The sequence below is a fragment of the Saimiri boliviensis genome, chromosome 15, assembly GCF_048565385.1.
Source record: "Saimiri boliviensis isolate mSaiBol1 chromosome 15, mSaiBol1.pri, whole genome shotgun sequence".
Classification (NCBI taxonomy): Eukaryota; Metazoa; Chordata; class Mammalia; order Primates; family Cebidae; genus Saimiri; species Saimiri boliviensis.
In genome coordinates this window covers 51,961,844-51,989,773 of record NC_133463.1, presented here as the reverse complement: position 1 = coordinate 51,989,773, position 27,930 = coordinate 51,961,844, and the positions used below count along the sequence as shown (strand labels likewise).

The 27,930-nt window shown below is 39.7% G+C and overlaps 1 protein-coding gene and 2 pseudogenes across 4 annotated transcripts in view; all 3 read left to right on the top strand.

Annotated features, from left to right (window-relative positions):
• NCALD (neurocalcin delta) overlaps positions 1-27,930 on the top strand; it is a 467,458-nt gene that overhangs the window by 252,019 nt on the left and 187,509 nt on the right. The window lies entirely within an intron of this gene.
• LOC101030809 (phosducin-like protein 3 pseudogene) lies at positions 6,785-14,888 on the top strand (annotated as a pseudogene).
• Positions 20,377-20,496, top strand: LOC120362486 (5S ribosomal RNA; annotated as a pseudogene).

Below are 27,930 nucleotides of genomic sequence, written 5' to 3'. Positions count from 1 at the left end.
CTAGTGAAACAGGCAGATAGTATGCCAGTAGGCAAATATATAGGTTTTATACTAAGCTTTTGCTTAAAAGTAAGTAATATGTGTCTTTAGATGGAATTTTAAAATGTTTTCAAATATAAATTGCATTGTATGTAAATGTGGTTTTTCTTCTGTTTAGTTAAATAAAGGCATATGCTCTAGAAGTCCTAAGAAGATGCTCAGGACAGGTGTCCTTCATAGTACCTAATTCACAGTCAAAGTCTTTGAAGAAATTCCAAGAGAGGAAAATGTGAGAAACCAGGCTATGTATTAGTTTGTTTTTCTTTCTGAGGCAGTAATGATCCCATTGTCCTCCTTCTACTTCATTCTGGATTGGTGAGGGGAGGAGGAAGGGACAAAGATGAAGACTTAAATGAAACTCATTGAGTCTAACACTAATGGAGAAGGGTCTGAGAGGGAGAGCATTTCAGAGTCTTTCTGTTTCTTTGGTTTTATTTTCTTTGTTTGTTTTTGAAATGGGATCTCACTCTGTTGCCCAGGCTGGAGTACAAGAGTGCAATATTGGCTCACTGAAGCCTCAGCCTCCTGGGTTCAAGTGGTCCTCCTGCCTCAGCCTTCCAAGTAGCAGAGACTACAAGTGCACACTACCACACCCAGCTAATTTTTTGTGTTTTTTTGGAGTCAGAGCATCTCACTGTGTTGCCCAGGCTAGTCTAGAACTCATGACCTTAAGCAATTCTTCTGTGTTGGCCTCCCAAAGTGTTGGAGTTACAGACATGAGCCACCACATCTGGCCTCTTTCTATTTCTTCTTACAAAAAGATCTTATTATATCTTATTATATATTTAATATGCTTTATACATTTTGCACATTTAGTGTCTCTAGAAAAGGTTCATATTTTAGAATCAATATATACATTTAAGGAGAGGGATTTCTTTCCCACATTCTCAAAAGCTGTTATTTCATATTGCTTCTTAAAGTTATCAATGACTTACAACACAGAAAACAATACATGCCTGGAACCTTACTTCAGGTTTTCAACTGTGCCTGTCTTTTATGAAGGTCTGCTGGAAGACTTTTTGATGCTACATTTTGATGATGTTTACATAGCTACATACAGAGTATTACTAACATCAATGGAATTATACTAGGGCACCAGTGAAGATTACCTTCAGGTCTTGTTTGCAAAGTCAGAGGGTTTGATATAAGTAGTTCATTATATCAAAGGGAGGCATAATAATGATCAGTTCAGGAACCTCCTTGTTTCTGACTTTTCTACTGTATGAATCAAAGTGATTATTTTTGTGTATGTTATTTTAATCTGTTTAGGCTGCTATAACAAAATACCATAAACTGGGTGGCTTATAAACAACAGAAATTTATTTCCCACAGTTCTTGAGACTGGGAAGTCCAAGATCAAAGTGCTGGCAGATTCAGTGTCTATTGAGGTCCTATTTCCTAGTTCATAGATGGTGCCTTCTTGCTGTATCCTCCCATGGTAGAAGGGGAAAATGAATACTCTGGGGTCTCTTTGATAAGGACACTAAATCCGCCTTCATGTCCTAATCACCTGCCTCAAACTCCACCTTCTAGTGTAATCATCTTGCAGGTTAGAACTTTAACATAAGAATTTGGGGAGGGAGGCAGACACAAATATTCAGACCACAGCATATGCCAACAATCTCAGAGCTGGGGGGAATGATGGGCATGTTCTTAGGCTGATCCTTTAGTACAGGTTTTTCTCAACATAGCACTATTGTCATGTTGAACCAGATAATTCTTTTGCAAGGGACTTTCTTACACATTATAGGATGTATTGCAGTATCCTGGTACCAGTAGTAGATGCCCCAGCCATGACAACCATCTGTAGGCCCTGCCAAATGTCTCCTGGAAAGGACAAACATCACTCTCAGTTGAGAACCCTGCTTTAGTGCATCCTTTTCAGTGATTCACACTGCTTCGTTTTAGCCTTGTATTGTAGCTGTATCTCAAATGTGTGCAATTCTAAATGCGTAGCTTTCAGTTTTACAGGACGGTATCTTTACAGTTCTGTAATTCTCACATCCAAATTAAAGATGACCTTATGAAACCAGAATTATAAGATGAAATAATTAGATATTTATTCAGCCAAGTATGTGAAATTCTAATGTGATAATATGTTTTTTTGGGAGTTACACATTTTGAGAGCCTTGTTTTATTTGCTAAAACCTTAAAAAATTTTACCCTCAAAGTTTAAAACTTACTTAGTGGTTCAACTATTTCTTAAGAAGATACGTTTATGAGTGTCTTCATGTCACAAAGACTCCATTTCAGTCAGCTGCAAGAATTAAGAGCCTTTTGGTGCCCTGGCACCAAACTTAAATTAGACTTAAATGACGTACATTTAATGAAATCAATTCTAGTTTTATAGGAAGCTGAGAACAACAGAGAGAAAAAGTGCTGCTCTGTGTCCTTTGGTGATGGTGTTTGACATTTTAGTGTAATTTATTATAATAGTATACTAGTTTAATGTTCCCTCATAATCTGCGGTTTAATCAAAGTTTCTGAAAATGGGAAGAATGTGTTCTATCTGTCACTGTAAAGCTAAGAAATGGTATTTCAAAATCACTTAAATCATAAATGATTAGATCTTCTGAAGTGGTATTTTACTAAGCTGTGGTGCAGGGGAAAACTTCAAATTGCAAAAATGTACTTATAGATGTGAGTAATATATGACACCCTTAAAAAGATTATTTTTACATAAAATTCCTTCTTTGTATTTTTTATTTTAATAGATACTTATTTTGTTAGGTGGTTTTACGAAAGTGAAATTCCTTTTTACTGTTATTGTTTACTCACTTAAAAGCTTCCTGCCTTCCTTAAAGTGTCACATATAGTTCAAATGAAGCCAATATTATTTGTAAAAGAGCTTCTTTTGTGTCATGATCATGTTTAGAAGTATTGAAGACTTCTGATTATCAGGCCAGGCCCAGTGGCTCAAGCCTGTAATCCCAGCTGAGGTGGGCAGATCATGAGGTCAGGTGGGCAGATCATGAGGTCAGGAGTTCTAGACCAGCCTGGCCAACATGGTGAACCCCATCTCTACTAAAAATACAAAGGAAAATTAGCTGAGCATGTTGGTGCATGCCTGTAATCCCAGCTACTTGGGAAGTTGAGGCAGGAGAATCATTTGAACCCGGGAGGTGGAGGTTGCAGTGAGCCAAGATTACGCCACTGCACTCTAGCCTAGGTGATAGAGCAAGACTCCATCTCAAAAAAGAAAAAAAAGAAAGAAAAAGAAAAGAAAAAAGACTTCTGATTATCTCAAAAATAAACTTCTACCTTCTTTTCATGACATTTGAGGCCCTCTAGTAACTGGCTGCAATCAATCTTTTCACATTTACCTTCATTACCTCCCTTTGCCCTGTCCCCATATCATATTCCAGCCATAATGAATGAGGTGGCCTGGGTCATCTTTGCACTTTTCGGCCTACATAGCCTCTCTCATGTTGTGATTTCCACCCCTCAAATTCCAATTCACTCTTAAGAATCATTTATTTTACAAGACATTCTCAAACTTTTTTAGTTGGAATTAAACTCTCTCTTTTTTTGTATAATGCTTTGAAAGCACTAGACTAGTGCTTTTCAAAGTATCTGTGGAAGAACTAGATTTTTAAAAAACTTTCCAATTCATCACAAGTCAATAGGTGTCCTTCTGCCTATGACTAGTACTTAGAATCTACCACAGGAAACTCACCATGCAAGTTTGGCAATCTCCAAACCATTCTATATCACATTCAATGAGATGAGTTCACTTGATCATACATTTGGATGCTGCAGCAATGTCCAGCTGGTATAAAAGTTTATTGAAAATTACTTGCAATATCTGTATTTGCCTTACTGAAGTATAAGACTGGTCTGTACACACTTAAAGTAGTGCTGTCTTAGACTATAAGCTCCATGAGGACAGAACCTAGAGCTGCTTGTTTTCATTATCATAATCCTAGGACCTGGCATTGACTGTCACATAGCAGCACATTGATTACATGCAGAGGTTCTGTAGATATCAGTTCCTGCCTCCAAAGTTGCTTGGACCAGATCTTGGTCACGTTTTAACACCTATAAGATCATCATACTTTACTTATAACAGAAAATAAGAATAAATGGGACTATCAGGCTGATTTATTTTTAAAATACATGTTCTTTAATATAAAATCTACTAAAAGAAAACAGAATTTTAGCCTCCTGGGGCTGGTATGACCTCTTTATAAATAAAGATCACATGATCAATAATTTAATTTTTCTTCACTAGATAGTTGTAAAAATTCACTTCAAGTTCACTTAAGTAAAATAAAGGAAGCTTAAAAGAAATCTATAACAGCCTCTTAAATAGCAAGACTGTATGAGAGAAATGTGTTCCTTGTACAAGGGAACCCCTGTAAAAAACAAAATTATATTTAAAACCAAAACAGCTTTCTATTATACAGCTCAAGGAGATACACTGAATCTTGAACAGTCTAAAATTGTATTTCTGAAAATGAGAATCACATGGAGTTAGTTTAGCATCTACCAATGTAATTTCTATGTGACAGAGTAACATTTTTCAAATTTTAAAATGTAAGATTCTTTTTTTTTATTGTATTTTAGGTTTTGGGGTACATGTGATGAACATATGAAAAAAGATTCTTAATAAATTACTTGACAATGCTATTTGAACATAACGTCTCTGACTTTCAGTAGTTCAAGAATGTCTTCTGAAGTGGTAGGAAATTGCAGTTGAATGCTCATAGTTTTCACTGAATGTTTCATTATATTAATGTTAACAGCCAAGAAAAACAAGGACATTTACTATATGTTTTTCCCACCCTTAGCTACTTACTTTTCCATGGAACATTTGTTATTTCTGGGAAACATATGGCATATGCCCAGAACCATAATTAGTAACAGTTTGATGTTATAGGAGTTCAAAACGTAGTATTTTCTAGCTTCATCAGATCAGTGGCTCCTCTGAAATATAAAAGCAACAAATAGAAATATAAAAGCAATAAATACAGATCCTACGAGTACGTTCTAGGGTCAGCATTTTTCTCATTTACTAAATGGAGTATTTGCTTGTTTTGATGGGGAGGTGTTCAAATAGCTCTTCCCCAGAGCCAGAAGGAGGGACTGCTCTAAGAACTTTATATATATCAACTTATTTAATTATTGCAGTAACCAGTGAGGAAAAAAGAGGCACAAAGACATTCATTTGCCCAAAGTCATTTAAATGGGAAATTGTGTGATCAGAATTTCTGTTAGGTAGTCTGGCTCCAGGGTCTATGTTATAACATTCATACACAGTATCTTTTACACAATACTGCTCCACTGAAGAGATGAAAGCTTCCAGAATTCCATTGGTAAAATCCTGTTGAAAAGGTTATTTCCTTGTAGACTATTTTTGGCTAATGCTTACTTAGTAGCTGGGAAATGCAGAATGACTGGGGAATACTGGGTAACCAGGAATGCTGGATAAATGGGGGAATGCTGGGTAATTGGGAATGCTGGGTAACTAGGAATGCTGGATAATAGGGGAATGCTGAATAATTGGGAATTCTGGGTAACCAGGAATGCTGGGTAACTGGGGGCAGGGAGGCGAGGGACAAGAAGTCATTAGTTAGCAGCTCACCCTAAGCAAGCTTCTAGTAGTAGCTGTAAACCAGAGGGTTGTCATTAATACGGAATCTGGGACTGCTGCAATATTGGTGATCCTCACATAAGATCCTTCAAATCAGTATTATCTTTGAATCAGAGGATATATATTTAAAGTTGTATTTTACTTCAAATCTTTAACTGTATTTAAAATTTGCAGTTTTCTAGCACTTGCTGAATATACTTATACAATAGCAGAGAGGAGACATTTCAGGGAAAGCATGTTGCTTATTTATGAATTTATTTGTTTTTTACTTAAGACCTGAAGACTTTGTGGGGGAGTGGGTTAGCAGAGAGAACCTTTAGTCTTTCCAATAGGAAATTTACCACTGAGCTCTGATACATATCCTAGCCAGGGGACACTTTTGCTTTATGCTGGAAGCCATCCGTTGCTGAGGCTGATTACTCAAAGAAGGCAAAACATCTCATCAATTTAAAAATGTAGTTTGTCCCATCTTGTGTTACTAATGCAGTTATTAAGGACTGAGGATGCAACATTGCTTAGCAACATGCGTAATAGTATTTACTATTATTTTATTTGAGCAGCAGCAGCAGCAGCAATAGTACTATGTCTTATAAATGTCATGGTGACATTTTATTTTCCTTCTCATTTAACATTACTTGTATCCATTGCCATGGTATTAAGCAAATTGCTTAGTCTGTGGTAGATAGAGTGGTTTTACATACACTCCCTTAAGTAGAGATCAGCCCTGAAAGCTGGCATTTGTCCAATATAAAAATAAAAGGAAATTAGTCTGCAGGTAAGAAAAAGTAGTAAAGGATTCCTACAACTGTCATGGTCTATATAGGGCTTCTAATTTTCACTACCAGCAAGTATATCATGGTGGTGATGTCCTGTGAGATGCAGGAACTTGCTATACTGTTCAGGATATTTGTTTTGTTGTCTCTAATCTTTCAGGCAGCAACTAGTGTTCATAATATTATGCCGCCATTAAAAACGATGAATTCGTGTCCTTTGTAGGGACATGGATGAACTTGGAAACCATCATTCTCAGCAAACTGACACAAGAACAGAAAATCAAACACTGCATATTCTCACTCATAGGTGGGTGTTGAATAATGGGAACACATGGACACAGGGAGGGGAACATCACACATTGTGGTCTGCCGGGGGAAAAAAGGGGAGGGACAGCAGGTGGTGGGGAGTTGGGAAGAGATAGCATGGGGAGAAATGCCAGATATAGGTGATGGGGAGGAAGGCAGCAAATCACACTGCTATGTGTGTACCTATGCAACAATCTTGCATGTTCTTCACATGTACCCCAAAACCTAAAATGCAATTTAAAAAATTAATAAAACAAACAGAATCCCTATTTCCTCCTAATGAAAAGACAGCACTTTCACTAATAACAGTGCTAGCACTCCCTTGTAGTTTACACTTTACCCTAAGTTATAGGAGTTCAAAACTGAGAACAAGTGTGCTGGAGAACAAGTTGATGTCTCCGAGAATTCGATCGGGATGGACTTCTATCCAATCCCTCCTTTCTTCTCCAAAAAAGAAGAGCAACTGTCCATCTGTGAATTCGGGCATTCCTCTACTACTTTCCCTTTTTCTGTCTCCGCAGTCATCCTAGCTTGATCTCTTAAATCCTGGTATTCTAACTTGACTTCTGCTTGGGGAAGAGCAAGAAATCCCAGAGGTTAGGACCATCTACCTAGAAAGACTGTCTAAAAGAGTTGGAAAATTGTGAGAGGAAAGAGAGGCCAAACTTCTCTCATAAAAACAATAGAGAAAGAATCAGTTCACCACTACAACAGAGGCAGCCATTCATCCTGGAGCGGAGAGATGTTCCACTTGTGATTGTCACCCAGTGATTGATGTCTTTTCAATTCCAGGACATGTGGAGGTGCTTTAGGGATTTGAATCAGTGAGCAGATTGTTTAGTTCTTTGTCCTTCCCCAGGAAGGGGTCCTGAATATGGACATCTTCCTCATGCCATTTCAGTTTTTGGTGCCTTCCATGTCCTTGGCTTTGCTTTTGCTTTGTTGTGTCTTAGAACCATTAATTAATTATGGACCCAGTTCCTTCTGTGCATTTGCTAATTGGATGTTTTAAAAAATTGCTTCATGCTGGCTTCAATAATGAGGAGAGAATTAAATGGCTAAGAAGTGCTGGGAAAGATAGGCAGACCACAGTGGTTGTGGAAATCTAGTAAAAACCACCGGAGTTATTCACCCAGCAACCAGGGGACATGGAGCACTGAGCAGAACACTTAGAACAAAATACAATGAAGTGATGAAAGGGACAGGGTCAGTGAGGGTGCCTGTTTTTTAGAAGAACATTTGCAGGAAGGAAAATCCTGTGTGAAGGGTGCATTGGCTGGACAGCTTGAGCTAGCTGCTGCCTCCTGTTGAGGAGAGGAGTTCCCTGAACGGGACAAGGGGCCAGGACTTTGGAATCCAGCATCCTGACATCTGTGTCTGGACTCTGCCATTTACTGACTGTGGGATGTGCAACAGATGACTTTACTCTGATCATCCAGTACTTCATCTGTGAAATGAAAAATAATAGTGGGTACTTGTGTCATGGTGTTGTGGGGAGGAATGAGTGAGATCAAGTTGGTCAGAGTGTCTAGACTACTTCCCGGCACACAGCAAACTCTCAGTACTGGCTTGTTATTATTATTATGCAGTTATGTTGTCAACTTAATGATATAATAATAAAATATTAACATAGGTAACATGCTTAGCCTGGCATAGCTCAGAATTTAAAATACTTTGTAGGAGAATTATTGTTCCCATTTATTTATCTCCTTTCTCTTTCTGGTCAGTTTATTTTTCCCTCTTACCCTTCTCCCTCCTCTTCTACTTAGGAAGAGGAGAGGAGTTAAAAATTGGATAAGAGGTTGGGCACAGTGACTCGTGCCTGTATTCCCAGTGCTTTAGGAGGCTAAGGAAAGAGGATCACTTGGGCCCAGGAATTCGAGACCAACCTAAGCAGCATAGTAAGACCTCATCTCTACAAAAAATTGTTTAAATATTAGCCAGGTGTGCTGGGCACACCTGTAGTCCTCATTGTTCAGGAGGCTGAGGTAGGGGGATCACTTGTTCCCAGGAGTTGGAGGTTAGAGTGAGCTATGATTGTACCACTGAACTCCAGCCTAGGCAACAGAGGGAGACCCTGTCTCAGAAAAAAAAAAAAAACAAAAATTGATTAAGGAAAGTGCAGCTGTTCATGTGGGGGCTTTTGGTTGTTGGGATATAGCAAAAATGTGGGGAAATGCTGAGAGAGGCCATCAGCAGCCAGCTGGCCAGATAACCCATGGAAACCCTTCCCAGTGTGTATCCTCTCATCCTGGGCTGCTGCTTATTTGGCAGTTAGACGTAGGTGATTTGCAATTTCAGATACCAGACTTTCTCCTTCATTAACACATAAACCTTCACAATAGAAAAGTTTGTTGTGTCTTTTGTTTACTGTTAATTCTCTAGTGTCTAGATACAGTTATCAGCTCCACCTTTGGGCTGAACCTCCTGAAAGTCCTCAAACGGGCCTTCAAGTTCTGACACAATCTCCCCCACCCCATGTGACCTCTCTGATTTTATCTCCTACTACTCTCTAAAATCTGGCTGGATATATTCAGAGCAGGTAAGACTTTTAGGGCATATAAAAGACATCTAGCAGCAAAGTATAGTAGAAGGATTTAGAACGAATCATGTTCGAAGTCTAAGCTCTAGTTCTGCTACCATTTCCTGGGGTGAAACTGAGCCAACTCATGTGACTGTTCTAGGCTTTAGCCTCTACACCGAAAGAGTTTTGGATCAGGGTGCTTCTCATTGTAAATTTAATGGCAATGCTGTCCTTGGTTATAGCAAAATATAAAGTTGATTTATCCATCCAGAAACATTTCTGTGTATTTTTGGTTCCTGGTGTGAAATTATGAATCCTAGCTTGGTGATTCATAGGCTAACAGCTGCTTTCCCACCCTCTACCCCAAGCTCAGGGCTTTGCAAAGGGGGCGGCAGTATGTCCAGAGCTGACATCATGTCCCATTCTTCCGAGGTCCAGTCATTTCCCTCAAGCAGCATTTCCCAGGCTTTTGTCATTCAGGTTTCATCTCCATGATTTTTACTGTATCACATTTTAGCTATAGTATTTTTTACTTAGTGTCTTTCTTTAAACAATTTCCTCTTTATATTTTAACTTGCACTTGCCCTAAGCAGTGGTTATAGCTGTGAATAGCTTTGAAATTGGATGTGCCAGCTATAATTTTTTGTAAAGCACATGAAAATACACAACCACAATCCACCATAACTATGTACCACTAAAATTGTCTTGAGTAACTCCGGTGGTTTGCCTTTCACACATTGGGAAACACCACCATGAAGATGAGGGACAGAGCTCTGGAACTTTCACCATCTTCAGTGTCCTTCTTCCAGTAATCTTAAACCTTGGGAGGAAAGAAGAAGCCATTCTCAATGAAAATCGAGGGAAGCCCCTTCCAAGGCATTGGAGATTATTCATTTTATTTTGATTTGGAATGTAGTACAGAAATGACTAAGGCTTCCCCAGAGGCCAAAAGCTGCTGGAAAGAAGAAAGAAAGGTATTTTGCTGGCTTAAAACATAGAAGTCAATGGCAAAGCAACATGCCGAAGGGAAAAAGCAATTAAATGAAGCAAAATAAAACAGCAGAAAAGTGAGAGGAGTGGTGGGGGAAGCACTGCAGAGAAATGCAGGTGCTCACAGAAGCAAAGCATTAGTGGAAGGTGAGAGACTTTGCAGAGATCCTCATTCCTCCTCATTTTGGACTTACAGAGTCTCTCTCTCTTACAACGTGAGAACTGATTAGATAAACACAAAGGCTCAGCTCGGAGGCCCAAAGGATGGCATTCTTCAATACACTTCCTGCTATTGGGATCATGCTCTGAACACGTCAGCTCCTCCATGACATATAGTTTTGGCATGAAAGATAGATTTAAGACTACTAGAGAGAAAGAGTTAGAAATGACTGTGGACTTTCTCTACACCTTTTCATGCTTGATTAAGAAAGGGAAGGACGTTAGCCTTTATCATAATGTAGATTTGATTGACTTAGGCCCACATATCTGCAAGGGTCAGCCAAATTTAAATTGTAAACATGTTTTTAGAAAATCTGAATTCCACAGAACAACAGGTTTGAGCAATTGGAAACAAGATGTAGGACCAACGCAGGCACTAGTGGAATTACATCTTATGCAGAAAAGGCATCTCACCCCACAAGAAAATTCTGAAAGAATTGGAAGAGGAGACAGAAGGGGAGAATTGCATCCTCCAGCAGTCAGTGGTGACAACATATGAAGATATGACTTTGGAAGAGTTGGAGGGTCATGAAGACGAGTTTAATGAGGAGGATGAACGTGCTATTGAAATATACAGATGGCAGAGACTGGCTGAGTGGAAAGCAACAAAACTGAAGAATAAATTTGGAGAAATTTTGGAGATCTCAGGGAATAACTATGTTCAAGAAGTCACCAAAGCTGGTGAGGGCTTGTGGGTCATCTTGCACCTTTACAAACAAGGAATTCCCTTCTGTGCCCTGATAAATCAGCACCTCAGTGGACTTGCCAGTAAGTTTCCTGATGTCAAATTTATCAAAGCCGTTTCAACAACCTGCATGCCCAGTTATCCTGAAAGGAATCTGCCCGTGATATTTCTTTACCTGGAAGGAGATATCAAATCTCAGTTGATCGATCCTCTGATGTTTGGCAGCATGAACCTAACAAGAGATGAGCTGGAGTGGAAACTGTCTGAATCTGGAACAATTAAGACGAACCTGGAGGAAAACCCTAAGAAGCTGATTGAAGACGTGTTGCTGTCCTCAGTGCTGCGCTCTGTCCCCAGAAGGAAGGACAGTGATTCCAAGGGTGACTGAGGCTGCAGCTGCTATCACATGCTGAACTTTCTGGTGACAAATTGTCTGGATTTTTTTTTAAAAAGGAAGAAGCAAGAATGAATCCTTCTGGCTTTTAGTTTTATATAAATTATGTTTCAAATCTTTACATTTTAGAAATAATCATTCCTCAAATTCTGTTAAATATTTTGGAACTCTTTTTATTTTTAACTATAGTATTTCCTCTTAAAAAAATTAAATCCAGCTATTGGTATGGAAAAAATAATTCTGAATTCCAGAGGATTAAAATATCTGTGTTTGGGAACATCTGCCCTGGCACACAGCTGAAGTAAGTGCCTGCAGATGGTCCCAGCCCTGAGGAGGGGAACTGTGTTGAGGTCTAATATGCATTGTGCTGGGCCACTGTCGAAGCTGATGAGTCCCAATCTAGAATTTTGATTAGGAGGAGGGAGGTATGTTAGAAGCCAAGTCAGCTGCACAAAGGCCGATTGGGGGAAAACAACAACAAAAAACCAAAACAAAACAAAACAAAAAACTTCTGTATTGTTTTGTACTTTTCCAGATTTTTCTGTTTAAAAATAGTGCCCATTAAGAGGGAGTGCTGATATCATTTCCATCCTTTCTAAAAGGGGACAGGAACTGGGAAGCTCTGAGGAAACTATGTATGGTCCATACAGCAGATAGGACAGATTCAGCCAAAAGACGAAGCTCTTTGTTAAGCTGTGCCAGGAATGCTATCAGTTACTGTTTCCAGGGATGAATTTAGGGGAAACCTAAGAATTAAATTGCACTCAAAGCACATGAAATGCAGTTTCATATACTGTTTTTCTAAAACCTCAACTAGGATATTTATAATAAGGTTTTGGTTTCTTTCCAGACTTGAGAGAACATTCATTTGAAATTACATTTTTCAGGTCAATTTCGGCCAGCTGTTCTTTAGATATCTCATGAACATTTTCTTCTTTCCTTTATTTATTTATTTATTTTTTTTGGTAGAGCATAGTCCCCTGAACCCTTTTTGAACCTTTTTGGTAGAGATTGTTTCTTTCCTCACTCCCTCGTTATTTTCTCTTCTCTACTTTATTCTTGAGAATCTTTAGAGGTTGACCTGTAAGCCAAATCCTGTTTCTCCAGACCTTTGCCTTCAACAAAACAAAACAAACAGATGATCTTTCACTTTTCAGAATTTACAAGACTCTGTCAGTGCTTTGACTAAGTCCAACCTTTGTGTAGAGTACATGAATCTCAGCAGCAGCAGTGCTGAGTTGGCCTCTTCCAGAAGGGAATTCACTGCATGGGTGTGCGCCAATGAGTTAAAGTCAGTTTCAGTTGCTAACCTTGCCTAGTTCCTGAAATAGTTCAAGCAAAGTAACAACTCAAATCATTGGAATTGAAAAAAAAAAAAAAAAGGATTATTAAGTGCCTTCTCTTTTATGTGATTTTTTTTCTTGTTTATTTGTTTCATATGAACTTTATGTGAACAAAAAGATCTTGAGAAGTACATGCACAGCCAAGCCAAACTTTAACAGAATCCCCTAAGATAAGCCAGAAACTATGGGAAAAGGTTTTCTTATTAGATATTTGTTCTGTCTATTCTCTGAAACACTCATTTCTAACATTGCTCTTTAGTAGGGAAAAAAAGTCATTTTTATTTATATCTAAACTGAAGTAATTATATTTCAGATGGGAAATGTTTAAGTATATGAAATAAAGAGAATGATAGGAGGCTGAGTTGGAAAGAACACAACATCTAATTCAGTCCCCTTTTATTCTGGTGAATTAGGATTGTGCCCATGCTCATGAACTAGTATATTTTCTGTTTTTAACTTCCTCAATTTTCAAACTGTAAAATAAAATACTATGGTGTCTATTTCCTGGGAACAGAAAACACATGTACATGTTTGAGAAATTTTGATATAGAGAAATTGGGTTTGGAGCTTGTCAAAAAGATACATGAAATCAAGCCCCAGTAAAATATTGTTCTTGCTTGCATCTGGTTTTTCATTATTTGATTAAATAATTATTTGTAACACACTTATGAATGATTTTATAACAAATACAAAAGTGGGAGGATTACTTGTATGTCATTATGCTAACAATACCTAGAATTTTCGTCATTGCACAGATATGACACTTAAAAATTAGTACACATGTGTAGACTTTGGTTTAAGTCTTTTATTAAAACAGGACTTTGAGCCTGTATTGTTTTCAATTAATGATTGTTATCAATTAACATTTGAGCGTTCCTGAGGCAACAGTACAGATAGAAACCTGCAGCCCCTCACCTTCTCTTTCCTTCCCATCCTTGGCTCTTTGGGGCAGGACTCTCATGCAATCAAGCTGTATTAGTTTTCTGTAGCTGCTATAAAAAATTAACCACAAATGTAGTCACCTAAAACAATGCCAGCTTGTTATCTTGTGGTTCTGAAGATCAGGGTCTAAAATCAAGGTCCCATCAGGGCTGCATTCCTTCTGGATGCCTCATGGGGAAAATGTCTTTCCTTGCCTTTTGCCACCTCTCTAGGCTGCCCACATTCCTTAGCTCAGAGCCCCTTTATCTCATCAGTACAACCTCTTACTTCCATCACCACATCTCCTACTGCTGACTCTGATCCTCCTCCCTCTCTCGTAAGGATTCTTGTGATTACATTGGGCCTCTCCAGATCATCCAGGATAATCTTCCCATCCTGAGATCCCTAACTTAATCACATTGGTAAAGTCTCCTTACCATAGAAGGCACCATATTCATAGGCCCTGTGGACTAGGATGTGGATGTCTTTAGGAGGCCTATCTTCAGGCCCACATTGCTCCAGCTCCATCCTTTACCATCCTGCCCCTACACTAGAACTGTTTTGTCTGCCCTTGGGAGGATCTCCCCAGGCAAGGTTTCACACAGGCGCTAAAAGTGGCCCTGTTACCAGTAGAGGGTCTTGACTGCAATTTGTCCAGGTTCTTGGCATTTTGAACAAATAACAAAATACACAGCAAAGCAAGGAAAGAATGAGACAGTGAAAACAGAGATTTATTGAAAATGAAAGTATACTCCACAGGATGGGAGTGGGTGAGCAGTGGCTCAACGACACTGGTTACAGGATCTTCTGGGGTCCAGATACCCTCTAGTGGTTTTCCACTGGGCACCCAGCATACATCCTATGCAAATGAAGTAGTTGCCTCCGATCAGTCTGACTGGTTGCTATCTGAGAGACCAATCAGAGACTGAAGTCACAAAATTATATTCCTTTTTTTTTTTTTTTTTTTTGAGACGGAGTTTCGCTCTTGTTACCCAGGCTGGAGTGCAATGGTGCGATCTCGGCTCACCGCAACCTCCGCCTCCTGGGTTCAGGCAATTCTCCTGCCTCAGCCTCCTGAGTAGCTGGGATTACAGGCATGTGCCACCATGCCCAGCTAATTTTTTGTATTTTTAGTAGAGACGGGGTTTCACCATGTTGACCAGGATGGTCTCGATCTCTCGACCTCGTGATCCACCCGTCTCGGCCTCCCGAAGTGCTGGGATTACAGGCTTGAGCCACCGCGCCCGGCCACAAAATTATATTCCTATGCAAATGTCTGATTGGTTGTGGAAAGCAACCAATTAAAGGTGCTTTCAGGTTTCCATCTGCCATGCTGAAATGGGGAGGTTTGCAAAGAGAGTAGCCTTTGGTCCTTTTGTTACTTAAGTGTGAAAAGTTGGAGTTTTCCTTTTGATTTAGTTCTAGGAAGTCAGCGGCAATCAGCCTTAGGTTCCCTGCGTCCAGATCCTGTTCTCCTGCTTCAGCTCAGACAAGCTGTACAGGGAATTCCAGGATCCCTGGTACATGAAGAGTTGTCAGGGTTTAGGAGAAGGTTAGAGGAAGCTCAGTGTGGGCACAGGACTCTCAGACTTTTTGATGTATGAGAAGGAGCATAGACAAAAAAAAAAGGTGAAAGTGGGGCCCTCTAAGACTAGAGGCCCAGAGCAGGGGGCAGATGCTGGCATCTACAAGCAGTGTTTCTCCAGCAGCCAGGGAAGTGGCATGATTGGATGTCTGGAGGTGGACTGTGGGCAAATGGAGACTGTTGGACCCTTCTAAAGCAGGCAGTAGAAATACAGAACCAAGGAAGGGCCTAGTGTTGCTATATCTTAGCAAAACTAAAAATCGATTTTCATTTTGTTTCAAACAATGTGCAAGCCCCCCAGTAAGTAGGTGGGGGACCAGATATGGCTCTCAGCCCTCCAATTTGCAACTTACCCCTGGTTCAAATGAATGAGCACAGCATACCTAGGCACAGACGACATTTTATTGAATAAGTGAACAATGAACTTCAATGTCAAATTCAGAGATGGTGCATTAATTAAATTACCCGAAGCTGAAAAATTCATCCCTAATTATGTCACATTGTTCAGCAGGCTCATCATACAGGTAGCAGGGAGATAATATGACAACTTTAAGATAAATATTAATAAAATACCCACAATATGGCAATGCCTTCAGTTTGTATAAACCCTTTTCTATTATAAATTTCACAGACAGAAAGTTTACAAATTAAATCCCCTTGCCAGTGAAAATTCCAAAGTTAAAGTCCAAAGGAATTGAAGTCCAAAATTGAAAGCTCTTCTCCTGTGGAGTCAAAAACCCAATGGAAATCGAAGTTCCATCATGAAGGTGAAGTCCAAAATTACTTCAGGAATTTCTAAGAAGTTGTTTCATCATCATTTAGTCATTTGACAATAATTTATGGAGCTTCTACTGTGCACCAGGCACTGTGCTAGGTTCTGGGGATAGAGCAGTGAAAAAGATACAACCATGCCCTTATGGAGTTGATATTTAAATCGGAAACAACACAAAGAAGTAAAATATGTAGTATTTTAGGTAGTGATGATTGCTAAGGAGAGAAAACATAGGAAAATTGAAGGTGGGGCAGTTTGAAATTTTAGGTAGAATGGCCAAGGTTAGTTCTATTGGGAAGGTGACTTTTGAGAAAAGGCCTGAAGGAAATGAAGGAGGTAGCCTGACAGAGACTTGCTGGGAGACCATGCCAGGACGAGGGAGTATCCAGGGCAAAGGCCGGTGCTGGGTGTGGCCTGGTGTGCTTGTAGAATAGTGGAAGGCCAGAGTGGCTGGGGCAGAGAAAACAGAGACGGGGGGTTATAGAAGGTGGTGGTCAGAGGAGAAAAGGAAGCCAGAGCATGGAGGGTTCTTAAAGATAAGAACTCTGGCATTCACTCTGAGTAGGATGGGAGTGCTTGGAAGATCTTGAGCAGAGGAGCGACATGCTCTGACTTGAAGTTGAAGTCAGACCTCTCTGGCTGCTGCATTCTGAAGAGGCTGAAGAAAGTAAGGACAGAACTAGAGACAACAGTGAGGAGGCCATTGAATACCCCTTGGAATGGCTGGTAGTGTTAAAATTTGGTGGTGGGAATGGTGGTAATAGAGAAGAGGTCAGATTCTGGATCTGTTTTGGTAGTATAACAGGATTTTCTCTTGTATCTGGGGTATAAGGAAACATGGAGTTTTGAATGCCACCATGGTTGTGGTTTAAACAACCAGAATGAAATTGCCATTAAGAGAATGGGAATGACTGGGAAGGAAACAGAGTTTGAAGGAAAGATCAAGAATCTGGGGACATATGAAGTCCTAAGCATGTTTTAGGCAAAAGTAGATGAGTAGGTATTTGAAGGTATCTGGAGTTCAGGGGAGAGAGCCGGACTGGAGATATAAATTTGGTGATTGTCGGCATGTAGATTTTATTTAAAGCCTCAGGACTGGATGAGATTCCCTGGAAAGTGTGTGTGGATGGAAAAAAGAAGAGTTTCTAGACCGAAGCTCTGGTTGACTTCAACATAGAGATCAGGAAGATGAAGGGGAATCAGGCAAGGAAAATCATTTGGGAAAGTAGGAATTAGAAATCATTTCATGGAGAAGGTACTAAACAACTGTGTCAAATGCTGCTGGGAGGTGGGAGAGTGAAAGCTGAGAACTGACCATTGTCTTTAACAACATGGAAGTTAATGGAGACTGATATGAGTAGACTCAGCTAGACTGATGGATGCTCTGGTGCCTGGGGACAGCTGAGGCTCCTTCAACAGCTCTGGGCTGGCTATCTTCCAAGAATGGATGTAGTTCTCTCAAGTACTGAAGCACTAGGAAATAGAGTTAGACACAAAATCACCCAAGTAGATCACTTTTTAATACATCTGAAGAGTTGATAGTCAACCTAAGATTATTATTGAACCAGCCCCATCCACTTGAAATTTAAAATAAGACAGTCTGTGGCTCCTAAAAAATTATTTTAGGCACAAGGATAATCCCCAGACCAAGTATTTATTATTGTCAAAGACCATAGCAGAAATAAAACAGCACTGAGTAAAGGAGGGTAGGTAGAGAAAAATCTTGATTTCAGTTGCACCAGGATCCAGTAAACGTGCCGTACTGGAGAGCATGACTTGTGAATTCACACTTAATGGAAGAAATATCACACACAGAAACATCACCACTGCGGCCACCCAGAAAGAGAGAGGAGAGAAAGAAAGAGAGAGAGAGAGGAGAAAGGAAACCCCAGCAGCTCTCCCCACAATATAAACCTCCTTAAAGCACAGGCTATGGCCATGCAAATGTTCATGTTTCCTGCAGGCAGTTGACACCCCAAAGAGAAACAATGAGTGAGGAAGGGCTGAGGCTCCACATTCCTAGTTTCTATCCCCAAAGAACTGATGAGAGAAAACACTGCTGCTCCCCCAGGACAGTGAGGCAGGGAGACCAGAGGCTAGGAATAGCCCTCCAGGCGTCCTCCTAAACAGAAATTCAGGGAAAAGATTTGACTTCTGTGCCTCAAACTCCAACAAACAGCAGGAAAGAGAATTCAAACCATTTTATTTGATTGGTTCTTTGGTCTAAAATTGATTGGGAATAATGACAAATTGTCTTTGGCCACAATGAAATTAGAAATGTGCATTTTCATCATTCAAAATCTCTCTTAGTCTGGATGTAGAATATTTATACACATAATCTGAGATGTGCATGTGTGCATGTCTGTCTACGATCAGGGAGAAACTAGAACCCCCTTACTTCTTGTTGACTCCTTGAACTGCCCCATCTGCTGATGAGAGCACTTATCATAATATTCTAAGCAATCTGTTACAAACTCAAATCTATTTTGAGTCCTTCATTTAAGACAGGTAAAGATTACAAGGACTCTTCATCTTCTAGAAAATTGGAGCAATCCTATCAGGCCATAGAAAATATGGCTTTTCTTGTCAAGTGTTTATAAAGACACTGTTTGTTGTTACCTTAAAATACCTGTCTAAACTCTCTCTCTCAGAACTCCTCCTTTATTTACTCTGTCAGCATCTAAGATTCTACTCTTCCATGGAGGCATCTGTAATGATCCCACCAGCCCTCATCAGCACTGGCGTTCCATCCCTCTCACATGCACTGTAGCTTTTGTAGGTCATGGTCCTGCCTTGTTGTTGGTTGTTGATATCCTTGTAGAGGAGACACATCTGCCCACACTGTTAGCCTCGGAAAGAAACTGGAACTTACAACTCCACAGGTGAAAGTTTTATGTTCTCTGAGCCACTGATGGCAGTAAGTAGACTTGCTTTAAGTGTCTTATAGATTGATTGAGCTTAATCGAAATTATGTACAGCGCATGGAAATGCTTTTGAACGTATATAATGCTATCTGATTACAAGGTGCTGTTCTGACTGTTGGTTAATGTAGTTCAGTTCTCTGTTCTGTTTCATGTTAGATTCATGTGGGGAGATTTAAAAAAACACTAATGCCCAGGCCCCAACCCCCAGAGATTCTGAGTTACTGCTAAGGGATGCAAAGTGGGCACCAGTATTTCTTAAAAGCTCCCCTCCCTTAGTACTTAAACCACAACGCTGGTTTCTCCTTTCCTTCTGAGTAAGTCTTCCCCCAACGTTCACACGACTCACTACCGCCTTTCATCCAGATTTTTGTCAAATGTCACTGCCTCAGACAGCCCTTCCTCCACCCCTCTGTCTGAAATAGTCCTTCCCACTCTTACCTGTCGCTCTATAGCCTCTTAAAGTGCTTTTGTGTTTTTCAAAGCATTTAATGATTACCTAATAGGATATTAATATGTGGAATGATAAAGAACTGAATTCTATTCAATGCAGGAATGGAGGGCTGCCCTCCCAAGAAGCATCTCTAAATTTCCAATCCCCTATTATTGTAAGAATACCAACCACAGAATGGAATGCCAGCCTAAGTCCTCCTGGCTGGTGGGAGAAAGCAGACAATGATGGAGGAAGCCTCGGTTTAAAAAAAAAAAAAAAGTAAGAAACATAGTTTGAAGACATTTCAAAAAGAAAGGGGAGGGGATAGAAGTGATACAGTCTTTCCAAAAATTGAAAGCAAAACTTTGGCAGAGGTCAAGTTGGCAAATGGAAAGAAACTTCATCCCTGCAGTTATAGAATCGATATCCAGACTGAGTGGGTAAATCTAGTTGGTCAAAGAAAAACCCCCAGGTTGATAAGAAAATAGTCACAGGTGAGATAGGCTCTGATCTTCCTCCATCCCACACCTTGCACCATGAGAATAACTCCCAAATGAAAGGGAATGAGGAGGTGATGGAGTGAGGAGGAATTTTGGGAGCTGGGTGGGAGTTCTGAGGTGGTGAGCACACAGTGTGGAGAAAGAAACGGGTTCTGGGGTCAGCTTGCTTATATTTGATTTCAGAACCACCGCTCAGGAGCTGTTAGGACTTACACGCTTAACTTTTCTTCCTGGGTCTTCATGTCTGGAGATGACAGAAACTCCTGACTTATTTTGGTTGTTTTGAAGCTTAAATGAAATATTATGTAAAGGTTTGTAGCAGAGTACTTGGGAGACAGTTAAGTGCTTAACAAATGCACATTATTAATACTGCCTTTTGTCTATGGCCATACCACCCTGAACGTGCCTAATCTTGTCTGATCTTGGAAGTTAAGCAGGGTTGGGCCTGGTTTAGTACTTGCATGGGAGACTGCCAGGGAATACCGGGTGCTGTAGGATTTAAAGAAAAAAAAAAAAAAACTACCTTTTAAAAAAGGAGTAAACTGCCAGAGAAAGCTGGAAAAAATTTTCTTTAGTCACTTAACACTCATCCTGGGAAGCCGAGGACAGGGCTTGTGACCTGACTTTGACTCTTCCCCAAATGCTGAAGGGGTTTTCTGTTTGTCCCTGTTAGAGAAAACTAGTGTGCGATTAAATAATAAGTGAGAGCAAAGTCAGTGAGAAATATACACAGCTTTACTTGGGTATTTGCAATTTTTGAAAATTTTAATTAAAATTGAGTGTCTTTATTATGCTACGAGATAATAATCACTAATTACTATTTGCTTGTAATTCAAATAGTTTGCTTTTAGAAAAAAGCAAAGTGAAGCACATACTAAACATTTTCTAACTTTTGTCCAAGACTTTGAAAGATCACGACTAAGGAGGCCTCATGGATCATAATTAAAACACCATTCATTTGGAAACAGCTCCTAAAAAAGTGTTGTGCCTGTAGCCTCAAACTTGGTTAGGGGAAATTCTGTAAGTCCTAGAAAATATCAGTTTCCATAAGGAGTTTATTATTGTATAGATTTACCTTACGTTAAAAACTGTATTCTTGAAAAACCGCCACTAAAACAAATTTTTATAATTTTATCCATTTCTTCATTAACATATATTGTAATATCTGTGGAAGTCCATCCTCTGTTCTGGATTGATTTTAAGTCACGCTAACTTCGAATTCTTAAATGAATACTTGGTGGTATCATGGAAGGCAACAGTCTTGTTTACTACTTGAGGGCAGCCTGGTGATGAATCCTGCAGATTTGTGGAATTATTATTATTTTAAATGACAGTTGTATAATTGTGATATAAGTGATTGCAAATTGTCTGAGGGCAAGGAAATGTATCTTCTATTTAATGGCAGCATTGCACAGTGAAAAAAAAATAGTACCTGGATATGGGGTGGAGACCTGGGAACACACAAAGCCTTGAAAGCTAACTTACGTGGATGAGGCATCTACTTTTGGTGAACATTGATGTTCTCATCTTCCTTCCTATCTTACGAACACATAGGATTTCAAATGGAGTCATATATATATATAAGAAATGCAACGAAACATGAGCGAACACAATAGAAACCTAAGGTTGTCTTTTATAGCAGGTGCTCAACACAGAGTTGTCTAATGATACATTATCATCGGATATATTTGGTCTTTTAGATTGCAATTTTCATATTTACTTTTCTTGAGGTAGGACACTTGAATATTTTGGTAAGCTGTTTTGGTTTTGCTTTTTATCATGCATATGGGCTTAAAACATTTATTTTGGTTTGCTCAGACTATGTCTTCCAGGGTTTCATGAGGTCTTTGTTCCCTCTGCTCCTCCTACCTGTGTGTTCCACCCATGTTTTTTAGCAGTTCTGTATATAGTGTGGTTTGACAGCTAGAGCCACAGTGGTCTCTCCCAACGTAAACTGAGAAACCCCACCGAGTCGGAGGGTGGCAAGAATTTAGTGAGCTCCACAGTCAACTTCCCCTCAGCCAGGGATCTCTCAGTTTTCTGTCCACTCAGCCCCACAGCAACCCAAATCAAGAGGAAAAAGTTGCCCATATTAGTTTACTTTTGCTGATATAATAAATGACCACAAACTTAATGACTTAAAGTAACACAGATTTGCTGTCTTACAATTCGGGGACATCAGAAATCTGAACTGATACTCCCTGAGCTGAAACCAATGTATAGACAGGGCCAGTTCCCTCTGTGGACTCCAGGGGAGAATCCTTTCCTTGCTTTTCTAGTTCTAGAGGAGTGATAGTTTTTAAATGTATTACTTTGGCTTTTAAATATAATTTATTTTACCATAAGCTTATATAATTTAATTCTAAATCATGACTGTGTTTAACAACCAGCTTACAGAGTTTCTAAAAATGTAACAGTCAGATTTCAAGGTCAGTACAAGCAGTTATGGCTTACCACTCCCTCCATATTTCTAAACAATCTCCATATACTGCTGTTTCTCGATTTTTCAATTTTAACACAATCCCCTTATAATGGAAGATGATGATTTAGCTCCTCTCATTCCCCCATTCCCCAGCTCCCCCTCATTTCTCCAGTGCACACCTTCTCTTCCAGCTTTCCAATACAATACTATGACAATTATGAGTTAAAACAATATTCACTGTTTATTTCCTTATGGTCGCCTCATTATAGCCAACACATAAGCCACATGGATACATGTGATGATTACATTTCCTTTCTTGTACAACTTTTTAAATTCTCCTGGACTTAATTGCTAATGGCCACAGCTCCAGGAGAGCAGACCAATTTTCTCAGTAAGGGTCAACATTTCTGGTGCTTTAGTGGTTTCTTCATGTGTTTCTTGGAGCTGTCTTTATGGGAGCTCTCTGCTCTTCTGTTTCAATCAGGAGTTATTATTCTCTAAACCTAACTATGTACTGTTGTTCCGAGAATCCACTTCATCAAGCTCTTGGGAGGATTACCCTGTTTCTCATGTTGGATGTCCTCCATGGCCTTCATGTCCTCGTCTTTCCAAGTCTTCATCCTTGTTTTTATAGAACACAACCTTCAGTAATTTCCTGAGACAGGAGCTTAACAAAGGGTGCACTGCAGGTAAGTTTCAATACTTGAATGTGTGAAAATATATTGATCATCATTAAGTTCTTGATTTCAAGGTTAGCTTGGAATATAATTCATCACTGGACATCATGTCCTCTTAACATTTTGAAGAAAATGTTCCATGGTTTTCTTAAGTGAAATGCTGGTTTTGAAAAGTTTCAAAAATGCAATTCTGATTTCTAAGTCTTTAAAAAATAATAACCTATCATGTATCTCTAGAAAGTTTTGAATCTTCTCTTTATCTCTGACATTCTAAAAATTTCACAATGGTATGCCCTATTTGAGTCTTTTTAAAAATGTATTGTGCCAGGCCTTTGGGCACATGGGCACATTCAATCTGGAAGCTCATGCTCTTCATTTTGGGAAATGTTCTTATATTACTGTTTTCAGAATGTACTGATATTTTCTCTTTCAGAATTTCTATTGTTCATAATAGAACAAGGATATCTTGGTTTAATGCACTATTCTTCTTATCCTTTCTCTCTATCCTTCTTCCTCACATTTCTTTTCTTTCTTTTTATACTATATGTAGGAAGATTTCTTAAATTGCATCTCCAAAATTGTTTATGAAACTTAAAATATTTCTGCTCTCATGCTTTTAGCTTCTAGATTCACTTTGTTGATTTGCTAAGGGGTTCTTATCTAGCCTCCTATTATTGGTCATGGATATAGTGCCTTTCTGGGGCTTTTAATGATCGTCGTGTTAGTTAGGGAACAGAACTAACAGGATAAATGTATATATGATGGGGAGTTTATTAAGGAGTGTAGACCCACATGATCACAAAGTGAAGTCCCACAATAGGCTGTCTGCAAGCTGAGGAGCAGGGAAGCCAGTCCAAGCCCCAAAACCTCGAAAGGTAGTGCAGCTTTCAGTCTGTGGCTGAAGGCCCAGGATCCCCTAGCAAACTCACTGGTATAAGTCTAAGAGTCCAAAAGCTGAACAACTTGAAGTCTGATGTTCGAGGGCAGGAAGCATCCAGCACAGGAGAAAGATGGAGGCCAGAAGACTCAACAAGCCTATTCCTTCCAACTTCTGCCTGCTTTATTCCAGCCATGCTGGCAGCTGATTAGATGGTACCCACCCAGACTGAGGATGGATCTGCCTCTCCCAGTCCACTGACTCAAATGTTAATCTCCTTTGGCAGCACCCTCACAGACATACTCAGAAATGATACTTTGTGTCTTTCATTCAAGTTGACGCTCAATATTAACCATCACAATTGTCAAATTTTTTCTGCCTCCAATATTTTTTGTTTCTTCCAAGTTCATTTCTCCTCCTGTTTTGTTGCATGTCTTTCATTCGAGTTTGTTCTCAAATGTCCGGTCATTCTGTTTTCCATTCACAATTAAGTGTAATATACTCACAAGCTCATTGGAAACTCTGCGTGCAGGAAGGGAGCTCCTTGGGATTCTCTGTGGGGCTATCATTCAGACACTTGTTCATTTTGTTGAGGAACCCATAAATATCTGTACTGTAGACTTTTCCTTAGGGCTATTCTATTTCTTCAAAGAGAAATCCTCCAATGTTTTGCCAGGCTGCTGACATTCTAGATGCTGAGTACAGGATGGGAACTGTGAATCTCATTTTCAACCTCTGGTCTGACTCCCACTCCCTGCTGTGCCTTTCCTTCAGAACCTCTCTGGTTCAGTCTCTTGTGACTAAACCTCCAGTATCAGGCTGGGATAGGGAAGGGAGTAGCCTAGCTGTGGGGTGGAGAAGAGTATGTTGGGACAAAAATGCTTTCTAACTACCTTTTTATCACCCTTCCTGTTTTCAGTTTCACCCCTCACTTTTATTTTCAGAGGCATTACTTTTATTTTCCTGGGCCTTTTCTGGCTTCTGAAGGGCAAATCATTGACTCCAATCTCTGCAGATAGTCAATTTCAGTTTTCTCCACTCTGTAAATCCAACCACACGTGAAACTGCTTTCCATTTTCTGAAATTGTTTTGATATCTCTCTTCTGATGTTATGTCTTCTGCATCCTCTTTGACATGTGGATTTAAATTATATTCCTTTACTGTCATTTTTGTTAGAATTTTGTCTGGGAAATGATACCAATAGGTATACTCAATTTGCCATTTTTAACATGAAGTTTGTGTATTTGGTGGTAAGGGTTTTGTTGTTTTAACAAATTGCTCTCCAAAAAGATGGAATCAATATCTATCCCATTGATAATGCCAGTGCTCACTACTCTATGTCCTAGTATGTATTGTAAGTATATATTTGTATCTTTGCTAATTTGTCAGGAAATATTTTATATCTCATTGCTATGGTGATCTAGGGCTAGCGTGTTTTCTGGGATGTGGAATATTCAGTGCTAAATTGCTCACCTTACTAATTGCTTTAATCAACTTATCATAATTTCCTCAAAACTCTCTGAAGTTGAACTAATTGTTGATCCTGAAAGAAGAAAGAACTCTCTATCTCATTCTCCCTCTTTTGCTTCCATTCCCTTGACCTTTCCCTGTTTCAGCAGTCACCAGACTTTGACTTGCTGTCCTCTTCTGCATGAAAATCTCTGCCTTTTTTTCCTCTGGAGAGAGCAGAGCAAATCAGAGGTGCTGTCTGGAGGTGTGCTAGCAGGATCAATGGTATTAGCAAAGAAGTCTGAAGCCACTATTATTTATTTGGGCCTGATGCTTGAAGACTAAACTCAGTGAAAAGTCAGAGTTCTGTAGGAGAGAGAGAAGTCAGAATGCCTTTGAGTGAGTAGATATGTGCATCTGTGTCTTCTTGGCTGTGTCAGTGTTAGACTGTGTTTGGGATGGGAGCCATGTTGGAAATTCATGCCAAAGAGAAACTGAGAAGTTGTGCTCCCAAATAGGTTTTATTGAAACTATCTCAATCGAAAGAACTGTGAATCTAAAAGGAGACAGAGTTAGAGGAGGAAGATGGACAGTGTTACATACTCAGTGAAAGTTAAAATTTGAAGCAAATCTTAACATCCTATTATTTATTCACTATGTTGCTATGATACAACCTTCTGGTAGCAATGCTTGGTTTATAAGCAATTTTGGAATGATCTTCATTTATTTACTCTGGGGACACTTGAGATTAGAGGGGAAAGAGCTCACAGCATGGTGGGGAGGAGAGTACCATTTGTAATATACCAGAGGTATTAGTGAAGGACTGTGAGTGTGCGCACACTGGAAGGAATAGTTTAACCTGAGGAGAGGGGAGAGGGTCATAGTAGATAAGGCTCTATTGAAGGTGGGCATCTAAATGACTCCTAATGGAAATGAAGTAATTTGCCAAGAGCGGAAGGAGCCAGGACATCATAAGAAACCTGTATGTGTCATGACATTGTACCGTGAATAGCTATGATGTGTTTGGGGATTGGGTCTGGCTTTGTGGAGAGAGCAGCAAGCTATGGGGCTGGGTAAGTAGGATGAGCCTGGATTCCAGGGGCTCCTTTATACCTTGTTGAGGAGTAGGATTTTCAACCACAGAGGATATTTTATTGGCTCATCAATTATACTATAAGATTCCATATTTATATAAATAAGTTCTGATATTTTAGTTCACTTAGACTAGCAGTTTTCTTTCTTTCTTTCTTTCTTTTAATTAATAGCAGCACCATTTCTTCAAATAAAATCTTACACATAAGCTCATGTAGAAACATGTAAGATCAGGCTGGGTGTGGGGGCTCACACCTGTAGTCTTTGCACTTTGGGAGGCCAAGGTCAGCAGATGGCTTGAGGCCAGGAGTTTGAGGCCAGCCTGGGCAACATAGAGAAACCTCATCTCAACAAAAAATATAAAAGTTAGCCAGGCATGGTGGCAAGCGCCTGCAGTCCAAGCCACTCTGGGGCTGAAGTGGGAGAATTATGGGAGCCTGGGAAGTGAAGGTTGCAGTGAGTCAAGATTGTACAATTGCACTCCAGCCTCGGTGACAGAGCGAGACCTTGTCTTAAAAAAGATCAGACCAAACCAAACAAAAACAAACAAAACAATATACAAGTAAGATCAGAGCTGCTATAGTTAATGCAGGGTTGGGGCTTAGATCCAACCTTTTCCTATTCCAAAGCTGCCTCCAGGGAACCCCTGGTGTCCTGCAGAGGTGAATCTGAAACCCACTGACAGCCTGAGATTAAACCCTGAGGGTGCCACAGCAAGAATTATCAATGTTCGTGAAGATATCTACATTTGATCATATCTGGACTTCAAATAAAGGAAGGGAAAATCATTACTAACACCTTATTATTAGAGGCAAATAACATGACATCAACAGTGCAATAGGTACGTTAAGAGCTTTGAGCTTCTAAGATACCACTGTCTCTTATTTCTGTCTTTCTGGCCCCTCATTGTTGGTTCTGGGGATCATCCCTATTCCCTCTGATTTATTACTTATATTTCATGTTTTCTCTACACCCATAATGTCATTCTCCACCTACGTACCTGTACTCTTACCTTCCATCTGAGGCCCTGATGTATCTCTCTCAAGATGTATGATGATCATTGCAAACCCCCTTATTATCACTCCCTCTAAACTTGAGATTCAATTTCTTGAGTATATCCATGTCTCTAAATGTAGCCGTTTCTATCAGGACTGACTGTATTATGCTGCTCTAACAAACAGCCCCCCAAATCTTAGTGGCTTATTGCAACTAAAGTTTACTTCTCACTCACATGAAATCCTCTATGGGTACAAATGGCTCTCTGGAGCTGCTCATTCAGATGTACACTCAACATTCTAGACTTCCTCTCATCTTATGATGATTCACTTCCAGGAAAACGTAAGACTGAGGGATCTCACAACAGCAATCAAGTGTTCTGGTCTGGAAGTGACAAATATCACTTCTGCTCACAACTC